Source organism: Calonectris borealis, chromosome 2 (assembly GCF_964195595.1).
Source record: "Calonectris borealis chromosome 2, bCalBor7.hap1.2, whole genome shotgun sequence".
NCBI lineage: Eukaryota > Metazoa > Chordata > Aves > Procellariiformes > Procellariidae > Calonectris > Calonectris borealis.
Genome location: NC_134313.1, coordinates 68,127,487 through 68,139,740, shown reverse-complemented (window position 1 = coordinate 68,139,740; position 12,254 = coordinate 68,127,487). Strand labels below are relative to the sequence as shown.

At 42.7% G+C, this 12,254-nt stretch overlaps 1 long non-coding RNA gene across 1 annotated transcript in view; it reads left to right on the top strand.

The window, feature by feature from the left end:
* Positions 1-5,935, top strand: part of LOC142078936 (uncharacterized) — a 389,734-nt gene extending 383,799 nt beyond the window's left edge. The window contains exon 3 of the long non-coding RNA XR_012672411.1: positions 5,923-5,935. This is a non-coding gene — a long non-coding RNA (uncharacterized LOC142078936). The remainder of the gene's footprint in view (positions 1-5,922) is intronic.
* Positions 5,936-12,254: the final 6,319 nt, after the last annotated feature.

Below are 12,254 nucleotides of genomic sequence, written 5' to 3'. Positions count from 1 at the left end.
TCTTTCTAGCAATCGATCAGTATTTATTTTAGGAAATGTCTGAATAGGTAATATCCATAAACTGCAAAGAAGTGTTCTCCTGTAAGTCAATGTGATTGCCAAAAGACTACCGCTACGTAAATTAAAATCTGCTAATTGTTTAGTGTTGCCAAATGTTTAACTGGCCTCTGAAACTTGGCATACACAATGAAAATTAGTTACCAAATGGATGAAACAATAGCAATTATCCAGGAAACGTGATCTTGTTCTCTTAAGATGTGTGCTGAGATGGAGTGCCGTGCTGCCTTTATCTCGCGCTGGATGACGGGGTGGGCGGCGAGGTGCCCGGTACACAAAGGTAGCTGTGAGGGGTGCAGCGAGCTGGGCAGCTTGCAACAGCAGACGCAGCTTGGCTCAGTGGCTCTGGGCTTGGAGAAGGAGCACACAGCAGAAGGTGTAGCAGCGGTAACAGCACCGTATTTTTCACGACGGGAGGCCTCTGTATGCTGGCCTACAAATCTCAGCTGAAGGGTAGGGTGTGATTGGGAGAAATTTCTAGGGATACTTGTGTCCATCATAATGACTTGGTCCTTGAAGGTAACGGTCTTCGATGGCTTCTGAAGGATGGTAGATTCTGAACTCAGGTGCTTTGGTTAACTGCCTGGAGTTAGGGTAATTCTGGGTCAAAGAGATGAGACTGGGTCTATGTGTTGGCTCTCTTGTTCCAGCCAATCCCACCTGGCCTTAGATGACTATGGTGAGATTCCCTTTGGGCTCTCCCAGCATTTTAGCTCATAATTCATTTCATTCCAAAGAAATGGTGCAATAGCAGTGCCCGTTTCTTTCCACTGGCTAAAAAGAGAACCCAGATGACTGGTTTGGGTATATGTGTCTGCAATGTAAAAATATCTGCAAGTTAGGTGAGATCAGGGGCCCATTTACAATCTCCATGGATTGTGACCATTATGAACCTCTGAATACACACTCACACCATTCTGTGTATCAAAGATTTGGCATAATGTTGCTCTAAGGGAAAAAATATTCATGCTTGGTTTCTTTGATCCGGCTGTGAAAAGCTCAGTGTAGGCACCAAGCCTGGCAGCAGGAAAAGGAAGGTTAGGCTTACAGCAATACTTCCACTTGGCTGTATTTGATCTTCCAGAGGTCACTCTTTCCCTATACCTACATTATATTGCTGATAAAATTATTACAACTCCAAGGTCCCTTCCACAGAAATGGAACAGAAGCAGACATGATGGCAAGCAACTCTAATCTCCATTGTTTGCACAGGTTTTGTTCTCAAAGGCCAGAAAAGAAGTGTGAGGCTTGAGGGTCTTGCTAGAACTCATTCCCCACATCAGCCACTGTGACCTTTCTATGCAGGATTACGCCATAATGTGCTGAATAGCCACAGAGTCACAGCAGTTTTCTGAGAAGTGACCATTGGAGTGACCACTGAATATGCAATTTCCAGCTTACTATCCAAATTTGTAGTTAAAATCTATTTATAAAATCCCTCCTTGTCTTCAGTGCAGCCTTTTGTACAACCCTCTGCAGGATGAAGTGATCTTCTCAAGCTGTTGACATACTTCAAAGAAGAAAAATATACTATGGCTTCCCAGGCCAAAAAATGTTCATTACCATCTCTGAAGTATGAATAAAATCACCTAATCTTCCAATCATTAAGCTGCTCCCTAACTTTTCTAATCACCGATTTTAACGTGATTAAAACCAGACACCATGCATCTGATAACACGTTTGCACGGGACACACAGAACTGTGTTTCAGTTGGACCTTGCTGCTGAGGGTACGATGCTGTTTGTTGGCACGTAGCAGCGTTCAGCTGGGGGACGTTTCATGCTGATCCCAAGCAGCAACTTCCTCAAGAACACTGGAATTCCAAGTGGATGATTTTAAATGCAATTTATCTGCTCACAGTGTATGTACAAAACTATCCCCAAGGTCCTTCCGAACTGCCCTGTGGTTATGCCCCAAAATATATTTCATGCACCACGTGTAATTCAAATATGCCCGAAAGGACTCGAAGACCAAGAAGTGAGTTCTGATTGAAATAATTCCTTGGGGGAATGTTTGTTGCTAAGAAGTGGCTGAATACCACAGAGATTAATAATCCCAGTACAAAATATTTTTCCATGCTCTTTCATTCCGCTCATTTATTTAGAACATATGCCAGGGAGCATTAATGTTTAAAAAAGCCTCCGCCCACATCCATGTACAATGTTCTAGTAAGAAGGGCCCAAGGTTATAGCAAGTGTAGTCTTCTGACCGGGCAGTTAGGTACATTTACACCACTGACCTTCTTCCCTTCTTTCTTCCCCCAAGAGTCCTCTCTACAAGAGCGCAGGCTTTTTCCCAAATGCCCTTAAGAGAAGGAAAATGGGCCTTAAAACATGTAAGCTTTTATTCTTGACTTTATAGCCTGGGAAGAGGAAGAAGGGGGTATAATTTACCTGAATTATTTTACATAGCTGCATTAGGATGAGATGAATCCACCCTAGAAATGCCTCTTTTGCTTTAAAGTTTAGGTGGCTGAGACAGGTACAGATGTGTGAAGCTAGGAAGGGTGAATCCCGGCGTGTTCTTCAGGTGGTTCTTGACTGCCTGTTTTGGGGGGGTGGGCGCCTGCGTGTCTACTGTGTTACTGTGTTGTTTCTCTACTAATGCAAAATGATAGTACAGGGTACGGGGACAGTATCCTGTGTCCTGGGTGTCTCAGCTGACGCCGATAGTGAAAGGCACTGTGTTTAAGAGCTGGTCTTACTTAGAGACCCGTGTGCTGCCCCCTTTCCCCCCCTTCCACTACTGTTTCTACACAGCTCCCCCTGCCCCTTCCTTGGCTCGGTGAAAGGCAGACAGGACTGCAGTTCTGCTTGATGTTAAGAAAGAGAAAATACATCACAGACTATACCAATCCTGTAACAAAATAAAGCAAACTTTTCTGGCTCATTGCTATTTCTATTGCTCCTTTGAGTATACATAACTACGGCAAGAGCAACTGTATAATTTGACCCTTTCTGAAAACGAAAGGAAGGAAAAACTGAAACGTGGTTTCATTGAAACAAGAAGATTACAAATAAAATGAGACCCTTTGTACAACCATGCAGAGAAAGCAGCTCTTAAAATTACAATGACAATCCCTGAGTCAGATCCAGTACTTGGGTGATTGTTTTAATTAGGACTGACGTATATTTGTCTCTAGATGTTTCAGCAAGTAGGGGAGAAGGGAGATCTTGGCAGAAAGTGTATGTATCAGGAGGCACCTGATGCTATTGAGCCTGAAGCAAACCTCCCCCAAACTCTTCAGGATGTCATTGAAATACACAGATGTAATTATTTGAAGTTCCTTAAGGAATTGATGTCGCAGTAATTAGACAACTCATTACATCAAGAAATAAGGAAATAAGACTGACAGAGATAAAAATGAACACACTGATAATTTAGCAATATGTGAACAAACAGGATTGTAAGAACTGGCTTTCTGAGATGAGAAGCACCTAGGAGGGAATCAGCAGACCCAGGCTCGCTTTCGTCAGTCCATCCGAGTTATAGATACAATAAAGAAAAAGAGGTCAAAACAGCAAACTGTCTAGCCTAGCCTTTCGCTCAGCAGCTTGCTCCCCAGGCCTCCGTCCTCTCCAGCCTCTTGTCAAACCTTGTTCAATGGTACCTCATCCCAAATGAAGGGTAATGTGTGAGACCTTTAGAACCAGGCTTTGTCATGTCCTCCCAGCCAAGTGGACAGAGTTTTTCCTATGATTTCAGATAACTTTGAACGAGGGCTTCAAGTCGCTTACACTGACACCCTGCCTTGAATGAAGGTGCCCATGGAGCATCTACTGTGGAGCTGACTCTCCCTCTCGCCTGTTACTTTTTTGAGCTCTGCATGTACTACTTGCTGGAACTTCTAATGCACCATTTCAGAATTTCCATCCAAAAATCGCCCTGGTTAATATTCTATTATTAATTCTAACATCTGCTATAAGTCAATTATTAAACAAACATTCTCCTCAGGGAAACCTTGGTGGTAATAACATAAGAGACAGAGAGGTATTGTTTACATGTCAGTAAGTATTTTGAGAGTTATGGTGAAATTAAACTTTAAGACACAGCATTCTTATTATAGCAGGAAACTTTAACCATGTACACAGTGCTTAACTATTGTCTTTACAGATGATGTGGTGCTGAACCAAAGTTTTAAACAATAAAAATAAATCACCAGCACATGCTACCTCTTTGCGATTTCTCTGCCCATTAAGAGAAGACACTGTCTGAGTAAAATAATTTCGATGTTCCTCTCAGGACTGTATCTTTGCCTACTTTCTTGAGCCTCCTACCAACGGTGCAATTTATTTGAATTATCTTCAGATTGACTCTTATATTACAATCCTCAGCTGCCCTTTCGAGTTTCCTATTGCATGGCAACACTCTTCATCTCTGCCCTTCCTGATCATAGATCTTCGCTTTTTCTATCCTTTGCCTGTGAAGAGTTGTCACCAGTTTTGCTGAGGACTCTTGGGTCACTCTTCAGCTCTGCAGGGAGGGAAGATGCTAGGAGGGCCTGGATAGTTCATAGGGAGGGCTAGGAGGGCCTGGATAGAGGCTTATGGTGCGGAAAGGTCTTATGACCAGTCACTCACCTGAAGCCAAACTTACTTGGTCAAAAGTGATCAGAAGAAATTTCCGAAATCTTCTTGGCAGCCATACGTAAATGGAAACTAAAGCTAGCAAAGTTGGTTTTGGTTATGGTTTTTGGGGTTTTGTGTGGTTGTGGCTTGTTTTTGTGTTTTTTCCTTTCTTAATAGAGCATGTCCCGTGAAAGATTTCTTGCAAATTTTTCAACAAATCACACTCTCTCTCCCCAAAAGTGCCTTAATTGGAGGGAGGGGTGAGAATTTGTCATACTGACGTTCTTCCTTTTTCTGCCTTTTGCTTTCCACCACGGGAGTCAGGTTCCAGATTTTGGCAGTAAAAATGCAAAAAACCCCTAAGTACGGAGACGGAAAACTGTTTGGGAAACAAGAATAACCCCAAAGGACAGTAGTGACCAGCTGTCCCGAGCGGCGGCTGAACACGGCTCATCTCAAGGTGAGACGAGGTGCTGCCTCTTCTTCCCTTCTCCTTGCTGGCACCGCACCGCCGCTCCTGTCCCTGACCGAGCCGGAGGTGGGGAACGCACGCCGGAGGTGTCAGAGGCAGCAAAAACTCCGTTACCCCCAGGCTCTGAACACTGCCTCTTTGGAAAAAGAAACGCTACGGCGAGGTGAAGACCCGTCGCCGTTCAGCAGCTGCAGTTTCTGAGGGGGATTTCAGGCTGAACCGGCCCCCGTGCGCGGGGCCGAGCTCTCCCTCAGAGGTGCGCCGGGGAGGGAGTTTGCACAGCTGCTGCCGCTCCTGCGAAGGCCTGACCCGGGAGCCAGAAACCTGGTCAATTAGAGGCTTGTCATTGACTCCAATGGGCTGCAAATGAGCTCCGGAGTGAATAAAGGGTTTCAGTTCCTGGAGCTGCTCCTCTGGCACCTTTCACCAGAAAGGGGCCAATTTTACAGTTTTAAGTAAATAAAGTTTAAAGTAAACAAAGCTGTTTTTCACCAAAACTCTGGATTCTTTGTATGTGAAGAAGTGGAAGCTGCTATTGCCTCAGAGGAAAACTGACAGCTGAAAGGAGCAAAAGAAGAGGCTTGTGAATGAAAAAAGCTGTATGACACACTGCAGCTCCCCTAAATCATGCAAGGCAGCCTCCTACAGTAATACCTGAGCTAACTCCAAATCTGAGAAGCATTATAGACCTGTCAGCATGGCACTCTGCCTGCGCCACATAGCCCGAACCTGATGTAGTTATGCTGCTTCTAGGACACAAGCTGGTATCTGTACAGTGCTGTACTGTGCTGGCGTGACCAGCCGTTGCTCCTTAATGCCCCACAGATACCTAACATCATGTCTCAGAGCACGCTAGCACACGCACCTTTCCCAATTTGATGCCATACTTCAAAATCTAAATCTGTGTAAAATCCATATACAGGCACTCGATTGACTGGAGAATTCAGCCCATAGGCATTTGAGCAGCTAAACTGATGGGTTTTTTCTTTGTTTTGTACTGAAATGAGATGGTGCACTAATTTCACTAAATCAGCCTAAATTCACCTTTTGGGTTACAGTCACACCAAACATACAGCCTAGTTTGAAGTGCATTCCTGCACTTGTACTGCGCAGAGTAGAAAGACCAATATCTGGATTTCTTTGGGACATTTCTCACGTTCCTGCTATGATTCCATCATAAGAAAGGTGCAAAAAGGAGCTATAATTAACCATTTGGAAGTCTGTCATGTTTTCACAAGGAGATAACAATTTCCCCTTGTTCGCGTTACAGTATGTTAAGTATTTAGTAAATAGTCTGGAAGGAGACTCTTTCGAAGATTTTCATTACTTAACACCTACTGTTTTAAGAACTATTCCTAAATTATTGTAATAGTGCAAGCTAAAGAGATTTCACATATAGTGACTTTCTTTTTTTCCGTTCCCTTCCCCTCACCCCATTTATTCTCCCTTCTCGGGCCAGAAAAACTCGAACCCCAGAATTCCTCCAAAAACACAACTCCGGTAATAATCAGAATGTCAAATTTCTGACAAATGCCATCTGCTGATTTCTTTTTTTCTCCCCCAAAAGACAAGATTTTGGATACAGCTAGTAAGTACTTTAGCTTCTTCTACTTTGTGATACCAAAATAATCACCATGGCAACTCTTTAAGGGCAGTCTTCCAGACAGATTTATTGTGAATGCAAGAACTCAACAGCACTCTCTAGCAAGAAACAAGACGGCATCTATTGCAGGTTATTTTGCTACAATGCATGAATGATGACTAATAGACATAGGCATGTCTGTCTGAACTTTTTCAGTTATCCCTAATAGTTTAACTTGGGATATTTATAGGTGGTGGAGGATGCAAGGGGGGGGGAGGGAAGGAGAAGCAATCAGTATTAAGCTTACACAGCTTATGTTATAATTGCCTTTCCTGAATACATTTTGTGCGGCCCCTGATGGCTGTAAGACAAGAATACCAGGGAACAGCACAAATACTGGAACAATGATGCATTAGACTAGAAGGAGGTTGAATTTCTTTTGAGATAACTAATGAAGCTTTTGGCATATCAGTTTTTTCCTTCCTTTCTTATTTCTTCTTTCTTGGCAAAACAATGCAAGTAAAGGAGATGATTGCCAAACTATTCTTTGCTATACTGGAAATGAGGAAAAAAAAAAAGAAAAGAAGAAAGGTTTCTTTTGCGTGGCTGTGAGGAAGACAGACCAGAGCAAATGCTAAATTATTAATCCTAAACAGTCATGCTAGTATTTTCCAGGTAGCTCCTTTTTGGCTCAGGTGTTGGTTGGAGTTAGCAGATACAATTTGTACATAAACCAGAATTTTGGAAACCAGCCAGCATTGCTGTGCTAGGTAGTTGTGTAAGAGGTTATATATGGTTCTTGCTTTGCATTTGGCAAATGATTCTCACTTAAACATTCATTTAGCATGATTACTTAAGTGAACCATATAAGGCTATTCCTTGGAGCTGCAAAATTAACTTGTTACAGTGATACACCATGCCAAAAGCTAATTTAGGCTCTACTTGGGAATTTATAGCATTTATTTACCATGCCATTTGAATAAGGCAACTTTGCTGACAACTCTTAGCTGGTCACAACTTTTATATCATGCTGCATCTCATCTAACACTCCCAAACATTTATTTTTCTGTTATGCCCTGGCACCCCATTCTTCTCAATGCAAAGTAAGAAAATAGGAAACCCTGTACAGAAGCAGAAGGCACGCTAAGCCCTGTGAAAAGTGTCCTTGTCTGCGTGAATGAGGAGAGGACTTGGGAGTTTTGGGGAGTTTTGCTTTAATTGAATTGAGCATTGAAAGAAATAAGAAGGATCTTTCCCACCCTCACCTCTGATTTGAGAAGATCAGAGGCACAAAACAGGGACTGTTTCTTTCCTTTTTGTCAATTCAGCTAAAAGAGAATGTTAAAAATATCGAAGGATCCCCTGCCTGCAGTGTCACGCTCGGAGCTAACGTCCTGAGAATGTTACTTAATGTATGCCTGCGTTCCGCAGCAGGTACTCTTCCTTGGGTGTAAAATATCCCACAGGTTTTGTTTGTGGGCTTTCCCAGCCTCGACTACATTGCAAATTGTTTACGAAGTGGAACAGGAGGTAAAGCAGATACACTGATTCAGTGAGGCAAGTTCTGCAATCACCAGAAACTCGTGAGATTTCCTTGAAAGTCAGGAGTGCGTGGAGGCAGGGGAAAGCGTTGATGTCGCTTTCTTTTCAATCGACTCAAAAGTTGGCTCATTGGCTCACGTTCGGTCAAACGAGTGCACGCAAATCCCTCCGGCCAGGTTACTGTGCTCCTTATTTGTCTCAGAGTGACTGAGATCAAAATCTGTCCTGTCGTCTCTTTTTACATCTCATTTTCTGTGCAGCCATCCTTTGTGCAGAAAGCTCCCTGTGTTGTTCTTTGGTGTTAGTTTCAGCTTTCTCCTCAAGCCCAGCTCGTTTTCTCTTTAGCACTGTTACAATTCGAAAGTGCTCCTTCCTTTGTCTATTTTTTAAACAACAAGAAAAATAACGAGGGGAAAAGTTAATTTATGTCTCATTGTAGATACTAATTGCAGAATGCGTCGTCTTTCTTTTTTCCCTTTTCTCCCCTTCGCTGACGCACATGCTCTATAATAAGCTCTGTTACTTGGAGCCTGTAAGCCTCTATAGTAAGCTGAAACTGCTACTATATTTACTCACTTTCCACATTTAGACAAAGGCTATTTTTAACTGGAGTTCTATTTGCGGGGGCTGCCAACGTCACTTAATGTTCACATGCATCTTGGGCATCATATGCTTGTTATTTTTATTTACTGTGCCTGTGCCAGGTCTGCTTTTTTATGGGAAGGAAGAATGAGAATGCTTCTTCAGGCCAGTTCTTGAAAGCTCTTTTGTACAACAGCAGATACACAGATAAGCAAAGAAAAAGCAACTCAGCGGTAGATTTGGCAAACCTGCTTTTTAATGGCTGGCATTTTTTTTCTCGTGGTCTAGTCGCAAAGCTGTGTTCTTAGTCCCGCTGCATTTGTTAAAGGTGAAGATGGTTCAGCGGCACGTTAATTATTCTGGTGTCTCCTGGAGGAGCCATGAGCTCTTGTTGTGTGAGGAGGGACGCAGGGATCAGGAAATTATTATGATCCCAGTACTGCTACCAGGAAGTTAAACTAGATGATGTGTAAATAATCAGTGCTTTTCTGATCCTTCTTGTTAATAGGTGCATGCTTTGGAACTTGAATGCAACAGATGTTACTTTCAGATAATTAGTTCGGATTTTCAGTGTAAGAGTCCCCTGAAAATGCTGGAAAATATGGTGCTGCAGCCATAAATCAAGTCTGTAAGTTGGGGCCCGTACATAGCATTTTCTGTATGGGTTTCCCAGCGTTGCTCTAGTGAACTCAACTTGACCTAAGGGAATTGCCCTTTACAGAGGTTAGAAACACTTCATTCAGCATGCTGACTCAGGATGCCTAATTCATTTGGTATTGCCATCATCACGTGCCCAGGATTTTGAGACACCCACATGCTTTTGTAGGGAATACATTTTTCTCTGCGCACATAGCAACAACTTTATTTGCACCAAAGAATGAATTCCTAGGAAGGAGTAAAGTTAGGGAGCAATCATTTAATGCTTGGCTGTCAGCATGCTTAACTGGAAAGTTTTAGCAGGAAGCTAAGTTAAGGAAGAAAGCTGAAATGGAACCTCCTAGAAGTGGATTTTAAGTTTGAAATGTTTTGGAAAGCTTACAGGTTTTTTTAAATCTCTCTCTGTACTTCCTACTCTTAACGCTAATTCCCTTTTCAGACTGATTTCAACATGGGAGAGACTGAATAAGCTTCACACAAGTCAAAATTTCTATATGTTGATCACAACAGAATCAAACCTTTTACATTTTCCTGTCACTAATTTTTCCAGCACTGTTTCTTTCCCCCCTACAGTGAATACCTTAATTTTTTAAAAAAAACCCTTCTGGTTGTCTGTAAAGTGAGGTCTGGGTTTAAAATCAAAACTGCTGTTTTCACATATGTGCTTCCAAAGCTGGGCAGCAAATTCCTCTCTAAGTCATGGACAGGTGTTGAGAGGGTCAGTGAGAACTGCGCGTGCTTAACGCTCTATAGGTTAATACATTTAGTTAGGTGACTAAACATGAATGAATCTACATACCTGTCTGTAGATGCTTTTATTTAAAAACATGTCATCCTGATGATATTACCCTATGTGGGATTCCTTCCATGTGAAATCACGTTTCTGCCACTAGCTGATGCATATTTTTTGATGGTTTAGAAGCTACAACCTGAAACTAAAAGCTAGTGAAAGGGAAGCGTGTCTGAAAAAAACCCGTAGCTGTGTATCTTTGATTATAAACTGTCTTCTAAAAAACTTGTCTTTTCCAGCCCCCCTCAGTTCCTGCTAGGCCTCCGATCTACCGTTAGAGAATGAAATGCATTCCGGACCTGAGGGTGACCCCAGGCCAGCACGGTGTGTAGTATCTCTGTGATTCTTGCTCTGGGCATGGTTCACGCTGGCGGGGCACAGTAGCCAGGCTAGCTACTGATGTTACTTCACGAGCTCAGGAATCACGATTTAATTTTTTTGTTATTACTTCTGGTCCTTTGATAGGAGCGTAACTGCAAACACTCTGTTCCCTGTGTACCGTCTCTGATATCCACTGCCACGTGATAGCTAAAATTGTACAAGAAAGAACATACATAAACATCCTTTCGGAGGCAGAACCCGTCTTCCCTTTGTCATGCCACAAGCATGTGATGTGCACATGGCTAACTAATGACACACAGCCAATAGCCATATGTATCAGGAGCAGAGGTGAGCTCATCTATATTTTCAAGGTAAATCCGTCAGTTACCTTATACTGATAAGGAACGAATATATCAAAACCACGGCTCATTAACACAGCCATTTTTTCTTTGCTGTCGCAAGTTACAAGTAGCAATAACTGTGCTTCAGTGGCACTGACATAATTTTCAGCCATCTACTACAAAGGTACTTTCTCCAACTTTTTCAGTGCAGTGTCCAGGCATGTTTTTGTTGTGTATGCAAAGATATGATATGTTTATGCATATATGAATGGTTCTTTTCCTGTCGGTTCTCCATAAGGGGAAGGGTGGGCGTGATGGAGTCTGCAGGGTTCAGGAAGCTTTGGTAACATCCTCTCACCGCTCTGTCTGATACGATTTTCTATCTCTTTCCAGCAAACTTTGTAATTTATAGTAGTACTAGACTTACTCTGTGGCCATAAATGGCAGGCAGGTTACTAAAAGATAAAATAGACTCATAAGAGAGCCTATGCAGCCTGCTGCCAATATATCTGATTTTCTACAGTATCAAATATTTGCACTAGGCTGTGGCAGGAGGCGATTTATCAAAAGCAAAGAGAGCCTTTTTCATCTGAAGAGCTACTGTGGAGGGGAGGAAAAGGGTTAAGTATTACAAAAGTTTAAGCTGCCAGCCAGCCCTTGTGCTCTGCTGCTTCGCAGAGGTTTCCCTTTGATGGAAAGTATTTCAGTGACACAAGACACTGGCAGCTGAGGTAATACGCTTCTGCTGCAGAAACCTTGTGCTTGCCAGTGAAAGTCAATGAGTGAGACAGTTCTGGGAACAGTGGCGGCCAGCTTCGGTCCCTCCTCGTGCATTGCTTGTGCGTGAGAGCGTGCTGCAGGAGTGGCGAAGGGGATTGCACCGGGAAATGCTCCAGATCAGGACAAATGGGCATTATTGCCCTGTTGCTACGCTGAAGAGCCTTTCTGAGGCATGATGAGCAGTCCCAGACATTTCTATGTTACTCATTATGGAGAGCAGCACCAGGACAATGCTTATGGATCACTGCAATCAAACTTGAGCCTTCAGAGTAGATGTTGTACTGCTTTCCTCCTCTTCCCATTGATTCTTGAATGTACTAAATCTATGTATGAGTATATTGTGGCTTAATGCGTGAGTTGTCAGGAGATGATACTCAAAACCTGTAGTACCAGTTCCATTTCATGCGACCGATCAAACTTGTCACCTTGTCAACAACATCCTTTGTTGTAAAAAGAGCCTTTCATATTAACTCTTAATATGAAATGATTTTTACAATAGTTTATACTGTTCAAAACGTTCATTATGGCTGACCATAGCACACTGAGCCCCAAAACTGAGCCA